We start from the raw sequence: 10930 nt of genomic DNA on the forward strand, positions 1-10930 counted from the left end.
TCTGTAATCTCAACACTTTGAGAGACAGAGGTGAGAGTACTGCCTGAGCCCATGGGTTCAAGACCAGCCGGGGCAATATGGCAAGACCTCGTCTCTACAATAAATCAAAAAATTAGCCGGGTGTGGTGGTGTGCACCTGTAGTTCCAGCTACTGGAAAGGCTGAAGTGGAAGGATCGCCTAAGCCCAGTAGGTCGAGGTTGCGGTGACCATGAGCATGCCATTGCACTTCAGCCTGAGTGACAGAGTGAGACGCCATCTCAAAAAAAGAAGAAAAAAAATTCTAATAATACAAATGGGTATAACATGAAAAATAAAAGCCTACCTCATTTATGCAACTGGATATAATGTAGATATAGCTGTACATCATCCTAGCTATTATTTATTTTTTTCCAGAAATGTGTATGCATATAAAATATATATAACTTATATATTTATACGATGTATATTTAAACATTTGCATGTTTATGATTTTCACCTATTAATAATATTCTATTCTACCTTTTTTCCACTTAAAACAGTTTAGTTTGTATTCTTTTTGTATCAAGACATATGAATGTATTGATTCTTCTGAACAGCTCCATGGTAGTCCGTTTTACAGAGCCACTATAGTTTATTTAATTCCCTCTTGATGGGCACTTAAGTTTCATCTAGTTTTTACTATTGTAAATAATAGCATCATGCTGTCCCTTACAGTATATATAATAGTTGGCTTCTTGTACAAATGTTTCTATGGGAAAAATACCTATGGGAAAAATGCCTAAAAGGGGAACTGCTGAGGTAAAAAGAATGTGCTCGTTAAATTTTAATAGTTATTGCCAAATTGTTTTTCAGAGAGGTGATAGCAATCTACATTCTACTAATAATACACAAGGGTTTGTTTCCCACATCCTTGAATATGATCACAATTTTACAGTAGTCCTCCCTTTTCCATGGAATTTCCTCATGCTGCTCAGAACAGTAAGCAATTTAAAACCTATTAGTTGTTTATTTCGGCAACTTTTCATTTAATATTTTCAGACCACCATTGACCAGGAGTAGCTGAAACCTTGGAAAACAAGACTGCAGATAAGGGGAGACTACCATATTTTTGCAAATATTATAAATGAAATATAATATCTTTTTTTAACTTACATTTCTCTGACTATATAAAAGCTAAAAATATGTCATATGTTTATTGGCTATTTGCTTTGTGCTGCAAACTGTCTACCTTTTGCTTATTTTTCCATTGAATTATTTACTTTTCTGTTGCTGATTTATTTATCTCTTTGTATATTAAAGAAATTAATCCCCTTCCTGTTATATAAATTGAAATTTTTTTTCTGTAGTTTATCTCTTGGCTCTGTTTGTTATTGTTTTTTTTTTTGCAAAAGTTTCCATTTTTATGTGAGCAAATTTGTCAATCTTGTCTTATATGTCTCTTTATCTTCCCCAGTTCAAAATTATGAAAATAAGACCAGTGATTGTTCTAGTATTCTTATGGTTTCATGTTTTACGTTTAGGTTATTGATACACCTGGAATTTCTTTTTTCTTTTTTGAATTGGAGTCTCACTCTGTCACCCAGACTGGAGTGCAGTGGCACGCTCCTGGCCACCGCAGCCTCCACCTGCTAGGCTCCAGCGATCCTTCCACCTCAGCCTTCCAAGTAGCTGGAACTACAGGCCTTTGCTACCACGCCCGGCTAATTTTTGATTTATTGTAGAGATGCGGGCTCGCCAAGTTGCCCAGGTAGGTCTCGAATCCACGGGCTCAGGCAATCCACTTGCCTCAGCCTCCCAAAGTGCTGGGATTACAGCCTGAGCCATCGAGCCCGGCTGATCCACCTGGAATTTCTCTGGGGATGAGACATAAGGTACTCTAGCACAACCACCCCCCAAGTTGGCATATTCATCACAACATTTCTGAGTTATTCATATTGTCCCACTGACTTACTTTATTTACACTCTAAATTCTCAAATGTATTTTGGTTTGTTTCAGGATCTTTATTCTCCACTAACAGCTTTATTCCTGCAATTTCTTTACCTATAAAATGTCTTTTTTTTTTTTTTTTTTTTTTTTTGAGTTGGAGTCTCACTCTGTCGCCCAGACTGGAATGCAGTGGCTGCTCCCAGCCACCGCAGCCTCGACCTGCTGGGGGCTCTGGCGATCCTTCCGTCTCAGCCTTCCAAGTAGCTGGAACTACAGGTGCGTGCTACCACCCCCAGCTAATTTTTGATTTATTGTAGAGATGGGGGGGGTCTCACCAAGTTGCCCAGGTGGGTCTCGAACCCACAGGCTCAGGCAATCCACTCACCTCAGCCTCCCAAAGGCGCGGGATTACAGGCTGAGCCACCGAGCCCGGCTTATAAAATGTCTTAATTGTGGGTCAAATTAGTTTTCTCTCATTCTTTCATTTGCAGTTATATTGGCTATTCTCACTCCTCTGTTATTCCAGATGAGTGTTACATCATTTTGTCAGAGTCTTCCCAAAATCCTACTGTATTTTGATTGGAATTACAATTGCGTCAAGAAAAATGAGCTATGCTGTTTCATTTACTCCTATCTTCTTTTATGTTCCTGTATGAATCAGGATAGGATGGACTATGCTATAAGAATAATTAAATCCCCAAATCTCAGTGGATTCACGCAACAACATTTTGTTTCTCACTTATGCAAATTTCCATGCACGTCACTCTTCAGGACAGGGTTTTTCACTGTAGAGGCTTCACTGTCCAGGCTATTTTGATCTGATAGCTCTATTCTCTCAACATGAGACCTCTGGGGACTGTGGAAGAGCCTTTATGGTTAGGTGGGGTCGTAAGACTAATTCTGGTCAATAGGCTTTGAACAGCAGGGATATGTCTTACTTCAGGATCAAAGTTTAGACAAACGGGTATGACTTTTCCCTGTGATCTTGTCTTGTTAATTGTGAATGACAGAGCCAAAGACAGATAACCAATAGCTGAGGTACCTCATCGCACAGGGCAGCTGTTTTGGAGACTTACCTGTCTCCCATCAGACCTATAACCTTTATTGTGTTAGGGTTACTGAGATTCTGGGAACAGGTTGCTACTGCAACTTACCCTGACTAACAGCAAAATTAGTACAGATAGAGTTAAGCTGCTGGGGAAAAAAAATGTTGGTTTAGCAGTCAGGTGATGGCAGTGGGGAAACTGATATCAGAGGCTGGCAAGAAGGCAAGACATTTAATAACGGTGTTGCTTGTAATAACCTCGAAAGACCATTTACCTTTTGAACTTGTAGTTCAGAGGAACTTTAGTACTGCTATACATGGTTGCTACTGCTTGTGTGTGGCAAAGTATCGAGAGAGAATGATTTGGGGGCAAGAATGCAAAGGAATAAAGTACATATAAGAAATACAAGAAGTCCCCCATAGAGAACTCTCAATGTGTTTATTTGCTCATGGAAATGTCTGAAAGCAGGCAGATGGGGTCTCCTGGTTTTGAGAGAGTTTTGCAGAAGTGCAAAGAAACCATAAGTCTGGTCTAAATAGTCTGGGATAATATCCCTAGTTCAGGATAGGAAGTAGGCTGGAAAACCTATGTAATTCAATACCTACTTCAGGTGTAACCAAGAAAAGTAATGGAACAGGAAGGACTTTCCAGAGGGTAGATCCAAAAAGCTCTAAGAACTGCCCTATACCTTGGGGAAATAGGCCCCAGAAGTCATGTTTGTACCTGTGACACTGTCTTCCATCAGAGCTGTTTGAACCAGTGTTGGGCAGCTGTCTTAAATCTGAGACTGAGACTGAGATGTTCTTGCTGCTCTGAGATGTTTACTTGTTCTGAGGTAATAAGAACTGAAGGTGTTGTGAGGGTAGCCATCTCTCACCCATCAAGTATACTGAGAAGTCTGTAGAGAAAGTATTTTTTGTGGGGAACAGGAGGCGGGGGTGGTGGTGAAAAACCATATTTATAGGGGGAGGAGTAAAAGAGAGAGAGAGACAGAGAAAAACACGACATGATCCTGCCTGTGTCCTTGAGAGCCCGCCCCCTACCCCCACCCCCGGCTCAAGTTTCTTTGAGGACCAGCAGCACTCCTATGGGTTCTAGAAGACACCCGTGTATTGGTATAGTCCATTTCCTGTTCTTGTCTAAATTTGATTGAACAGGTTTGTTTCTTATAAATCAAAAGAACTTTAATGGAGGAAGTTCTCATATCCCATCACTGCAAAACATCTCCAGGAAGGGACCTCGCCTTCCTTCCTGCTGTGTAGGTTGTGGTCAGAGCGTGACAGTGAGATAGATTTCTAAGCATAGTCTGATTTCAAAGTAATTTTGAGGGAAGAGGAGTAGCTGAAAAATGGGCTGTTTCCATCACCACCTAGACTGGCCAAGTTCAAGGATGACCTTTTTAATAACAACAAAGGAAAGCAGCAACAATAAAAAGAAAATAAAACATAATTATTTCAATTTTCCTTAACTTCATAATCATTTATTTCCCTTCAATCTGTTCAGATTACTCTCTGAGGCTGCTACATTGTTGGCACCCTGGGACCTGGTCACCTCCATCCTGGGATTCCCGTCACCTCTTTCTAGAGTTGGATCCTGGACATGTCTGTCATTCTCTTTCTTGCTGTACTTCCTCATTGGGCTACTGCTTTAGAAGTAACCATAAGAAGTAAATGTTTGAGGGTTGGATTTGTATGTCTGAAAATGATTTACATCTGCCTTTACACTTAAGACTTTGTATATATAAATTCTAAAGCAGAAATACTTTTCTATCAAATTTTGAAAGCATTGCTTTTCATTAACTTCTAGTTTCCACTGCTGTAGTAAAAAAGTTCAAAGCTATTCTCAAACTTGATCCTTTGTATATAATTGTTTTCATCTCCTTGTGCCTGATACTAATGAAATTTTATAATGAAATGACTTATTATGGGTCTATTTCCACCCATTATGCTGGGTTCTTGAAAGACCTTTTAAATCTGAAATTCATGTCATTCCACTTTTGAAATGCTCCTTTAATTATTTATTCACATCTGTTTCTTTTGTTCCCTCTTTCTGTAAATCCTATAATTCAGATGTTAGGCCTCTTAGACTGATCATCTAATTTTCTTTTATTTTTATCTTATTTCTCGTCTTTTTAAGTGCTTGCTCTACTTTCCTCAATTTAGCTTTCAATCCCTATATTGAGGTTTTTGTTTCAGCTACCATATTTTTAACTTCCTAAAGCTCCTTTTTTGTTTTATTAATATTTCCTTCCTTTTTTGAGGTGTGGGGGAGGGCACTATTCTGGTTTTGTTTTGTAGACCCACTGTCTTCTCTTACCAATGATAGCTTGTTTTTAGGGGTTTTTTCTCATTGTAAAATCCAAACCATCAAGGTACTTTTATTTGACTATTTTATCTCTGTATTTGATGTTATTAATAGAATCTTTCTTTAAATGTTCAGTAGTCCTTGGCTATAAGAGTAGGGCCCTAAAAAGGTGACTAGAATCTTGGTGTGTGTTCAGGGTTAGGACATGGGAGGGGCTTGTTGGCCATGGTCATTAAGGTAGTGTTAAACCTTTTCTCTTGACCTGGGGAAATCATCCCATCTCAAGCCTGTCGGTCAGCATTCTGGGTGCTGAGTTGGGGAGGAAGTTGGGTGATAGTATAAAATGCATTTGGTGTCTCACAACACAATATGTAGATTTTCGTGTAATCCCAGCACTTCCTTCTTGTATTCTTGTTCTTACTAGAAGTCCAGAGTCTTCTGGTTTACCCTCCTGCAATTTTATACTTGGATGGGAGAGTCAAGTTTCCCACTATGGAAGATGGCGGGGAAAGCTGAGTATTGAACTGCTTTTTAAACAGTTTTTAGGCCCACCTTTACCCATCACTCCTAGGTGAACCTGTATTACAAATTTCTGAGTATTGGGCAGGGGGGAACAATTCTAAGGTAACATTCAAATTACTTCTTGGCTTTCCCTAGAGTTTCCTAGGGATTCAGCTTTCAGAGATCTTCTCAGTTACATTTGTCTAGATGCTTTCCAGCTTTTAAATTGTACATATTGGAGGAGGAGGTTAAGTATTAGAAATTTCATGTACTGTCATTAAATCAGGTTTCAGAAGAAGCAGAAGTAAAAGTACATGTTAAGCCAGCCATCTGTGACCAGAAACTTCCTCATTCTCACTTGAATGAGTTTCTAATCAAGCCTTCATCTCCCCTACCAAATCTTCTTTTGGTGATATATGATCTTCTATTGCCCATTCTCTGGTCAATTCTGTCCTTATCTCATTCAATCTCTTGCCAGCATTTGACACAGTTAACATGTTGATCACTTAACTTCTGGGACCCCCACACCATCTTCATTGTCCTCTTTATTTCATTTTTTTTCTCTTTCTCTCTCTCTCTCCTATTTTTAGGATGTGTTATTTTAATTGAGTTATAATTTACATACAGTGAAATGCATACATCTTAAGTGTACATTTCAATTAGTTCTGATAAGTGCATACACCATGCAACCCATATACCTAGCAAGATGTAGAACATTCTCATTCTTATTCTCTTCTACAGGGGATCCTCCTCTTCCTTTTCTTGATCTCTAAATGCTGAAGCTCCCAAGAATTTAATCTTTGTGCCTCTTGGACTTCTCCTATTTTCTATCTACACTGTCTCTCAATATTCAGTCCTTTGGCTTTAAATACCATCTAGACCTGTACTGTCCATTACAGTAGCTACTAGTCATATGTGGCTATTAAGTTTGAATCAAGGTGTGCTATACATGTAAAATATATGCTGGAGTTCAAAGACTTAGTATGAAAAAAAGATAAAATAGCTCTAATATTTTTACACTGACTACATGACAAAATACTAAGATCTTGGATGAACTGGGTTAAATAAAATATATTACCAAAATTAATTTTACCAATTTTTTCCACTTTTAAAAATATGACTATTAGAAAACATATGTGTCTTGCACTGTACTTCTACTGGTCAGCTGGTCTAGATATTGATAACTCCCAAATGTATATACCTAGCTCCAAACTCTCCTGAACACCAGACTTCAAATCCAAATGCCTACTTGACATACCCACTTGGTTGTGTATTTTAAAGGTATATACATTTGAGAGCTATCTATCTATCTAACATGTACAATGTTGGTGACACATATGTGTATGTATATGTATACACACTTTAAAAAATACATAGTATATATGCATTTTATTTGTGTGCATTTTTTATATTTTTGAATGCTGAACTTTATAGAAACATGGCTAGTACATAAAGCAAGGCTAATCAGAGATCTGTTTTCAGTTATCTACAGGCAGATTAGGCATCTCAAGCCTAACAGATCCTAAATGGAATTCCAGAACTTTCCTCTACCCATACTGATTCTCCTCAATTTTCCCCATCCTGGGAAAGGTACTACCATTGTACTCAGTTGCTCAGGTCCCAAACTTAGGATTCATTCTTGACTACTCCCTATCTCTCACTTTCCATACTTCATCTATCAACAAATACATGTAGAATGAGGCAACTTCTTACCTTTGCTTCCACCTGGCTCAAACCATGAATTGCTTTCACCAGGACAGCAGCTATAGCTTTCCATATGTGTCTGGGCTTCCCTGCTTTCTTATCCAGTCTTTCTCTACACCAAATGGGTCCTTTCATAAACACTAGGCAGATTAAGTCATTCTCCTACACAAAACCCTTCAGCAACTTTTAATCATACTATAAAACCCAGAATCCTTACCATGGTGTAAAGAGCCTTCCCTGATCTATCTCCTGACCATCTCTCCAAGTTGTTTCTTACTGTTTTTGCCCTCATTCAGCGCATGTCACCTATACTATATCCTTGCAGTTTCTCTCAATGTTTTCATCTCAGTCTGCCTTTGCTGCTGGCTCTGCCTAGAATGCTCAACTCACTCTTTATCTAAAGTGCCCAAATGCTGAACTTTGCAGAAACATGACTAGTACATAAAGCAAGGCTAAATCAGTGAGGTCTATTTTCAATTATCTACAGGCAGATTAGGCATCTCAAACCTAACAGCTCCTAAATGGAATTCCAGAACTTTCCTCTACCCATACTGATTCTGCTCAATTTTCCCCATCCTGGGAAAGGTACTACCATTGTACTCAGTTGCTCAGGTCCCAAACTTAGGAATCATTCTTGACTACTCCCTATCTCACTTCTCTCATTCTTTATACCTTTACTTCACTTTGTTTACTTTTTCATGGCATTTACTAAAACCTGGCCTTATGTTACATATCTTTTTGTTTATTCTCTGTGTCCTCCATGAAAATATAAGCTTCATGAGAGTAGGAACTCAGACTTTTTTGTTCTCTACAGGGTCCCTAGCACCTAGAATGTTGTCTGGTATATAACATAGTTGGTACTCAAAAATTACTTTTAAAATGACTATACGAGTAAATGAATAAATGATTTGATGAACGCAGCAAGTTGTAAGGTAAGCCAGTTTTTGCATTAGTAATAGTGGGAAAAGTAAGTTCTGTCAAGGGAAAACCAGGGAAATAACTCAAAAGCAGGCATGAATCCATTCTCCATGGGTCAGCAAACTATCCTGACAGACAGGGGTGAGGCTCTGACCAATCATCTGCTTGGCTCCTTATGATGTATGGTGAACCCTTAGAACAGCACAGAGCAACTCGTTTCCTTGTTTTTTAAAATTACTCCTGTGGCCGGGCGCGGTGACTCAAGCCTGTAATCCAAGCACTTTGGAGGCCGAGGCTAGAAGATTGCCTGAGTCCAGGGGTTTGAGACCAGCCTGGGCAACTTGGTGAGACCTCATTTCTACAATAAATCAAGAAATTAGCTGGGTGTGGTGGCACATGCCCGTAGTTCCAGTTACTTGGAAGACTGAGATGGAAGGATCGCCTGAGCTTAGCAGGTTGAGGCTACAGTGGCCGTGAGTGTGCCACTGTGCTCCAGCCTGGGCAACAGAATGAGACTTCAACTAAAAATATATATATACTAATAAAATAAAATAAAATAAAATTACTCCTGACACAGGCCAGACACTGTGGCTCATGCCTGTAATCCCAACAAAGAAGGAGAATCACTTGAGCCCAGGAGAGTTTGAGACCAGCTTGGGCAAAAGAGTGAGACCTCATCTCTACAAAAAAAAAAAAAGAAAAATAGCTGGGTGTAATGGCTCACACCTGTAGTTCCAGCTACTCTGGAGACTGAGATGGAAGGATCACCTGAGCCCAGGGGGACAAGATGGTGGTAAGCTGTGATCATACATACCACTGCATTCCAGCCTGGGTAACAGAGTGAGATCTTGACTCAAAAAACAACAAACAACAACAAAACAAAACAAACAAAAATTACTCCTATGTCACGTTAGAAATAACACTGAAAATCTTTTGTCATGGATCATTGGTACCTTGCTGGAAATATCACCTACTATGTCTGCGCTGATGACCACTCCAACTAAGATGTGACAGGCCGGGTTTGGTGGCTCAGCCTGTAATCCCGCGCCTTTGGGAGGCTGAGGTGAGTGGATTGCCTGAGCCCGCGGGTTCGAGACCCACCTGGGCAACTTGGCAAGACCTCATCTCTACAATAAATGAAAAAAATCAGCCGGACGTGGTAGAGCATGCCTGTAATTCCAGCTACTTGGAAGGCTGAGTTGGAAGGATCGCCGGAGCCCAGCAGGTCGAGGCTGCAGTGGCCAGGAGCGGCCACTGCACTCCAGTCTGGGCGACAGAGTGAGACTCTGACTCAAAAAAAAAAAAAAAAAAGATGTGACAGACGGTGTCCAATGCCTTTGCTCTTTTTGGGGCAGAATTAGGTGTCATGACAACATCCTGTCTGTGTCTCCCAATAAACTATAGATGGCATTCAGTGATATGGTCCAGATGAGAACCCAGCAGTCCTGAAATGTAATTCAGCCTTATTGTTACAGTCTTAATAGTATATAAAGCCCCACAGATCTTATGAGTGGACTTAATTATCAAGTAATCTTAGTTTTAAAAAAGAGCATATCTTTCTGTCTGAACCAGGGCAGCGTGTGGTCCTCACTGAGCAAAAGGTACACTCCAGCTTGCCCTCAGGATGACTGAGTGGGGGACAGCCGCACCAGTGTTGGGAGAGATCCCTGACATCAAGCTCTTTGGGAAGTGGAGCACCAATGATGTACAGATCAATGACATTTGCCTACAGGATTATATCGCAGTGAAGGAGAAGTATGCCAGGTACTGCCTCACAGTGCAGGGCAGTATGATGCCAAGCGATTCCGCAAAGCCCAGTGCCCTATCCTGCAGTGTCTCACTAACTCCATGATGATGCATGGCCACAACAATGGCAAGAAGCTCATGACTCCGTGCACTGTCAAGCATGACTTAGAGATCATCTACCTGCTCATAAGTGGGAATCCTCTGTAGGTCCTAGTGAATGCCATCATCAACAGTGGCCCCTGGAGGTGGGAGGAAAACTCCATATGCATCAGGCAAGCCAGGACAGTGAGATGGCAGGCTGTGGACGTATCCCCACGGCCCCACATGAATCAGTCCACCTGACTGCTGTGCACAGGCGCTCGTCAGGCTGCCTTCCAGAATAACAAGACCATTGTGGAGTGCCTGGCAGATGAGCTCATCAATGCCGCCAAGGGCTCCTCCAACTCCTACCCCAACAAGAAGAAGAACGAGCTCAGTGTGTGGCCAAGTCCAATCGCTGACTTCCCGGCCGCTGCCCAATAAACCTGTCTGCCTTTTGGAGGCAGCTTCACTTAAAAAAAAAAAGTATATACATATTTTAAAATACATAATTTTTAGAATTACTCATGACAGGAACAATTCTACACAGTAATCAATCTGGGCTATTCTCTATAGCTAATACATTTTAAAAACGGGGACAAAAATACATTTTTGTAGGCAATTTCTCTTTTGTACATATAATTTTATTTTTATTACTCAAGTAATATATTTTTATTGTATAAATCTTGAAAATACAGTCAAATGAAAAGAAAATTAAAAATATCT

General features: G+C 40.1%; 1 pseudogene; it reads left to right on the forward strand.

The window, feature by feature from the left end:
- Positions 1–10004: 10004 nt before the first annotated feature.
- LOC103265698 lies at positions 10005–10626 on the forward strand (annotated as a pseudogene).
- Positions 10627–10930: the final 304 nt, after the last annotated feature.

This window comes from Carlito syrichta, unplaced genomic scaffold (assembly GCF_000164805.1).
Source record: "Carlito syrichta isolate Samal-C Ts95f unplaced genomic scaffold, Tarsius_syrichta-2.0.1 Scaffold306767, whole genome shotgun sequence".
In the NCBI taxonomy this organism is placed as follows: domain Eukaryota; kingdom Metazoa; phylum Chordata; class Mammalia; order Primates; family Tarsiidae; genus Carlito; species Carlito syrichta.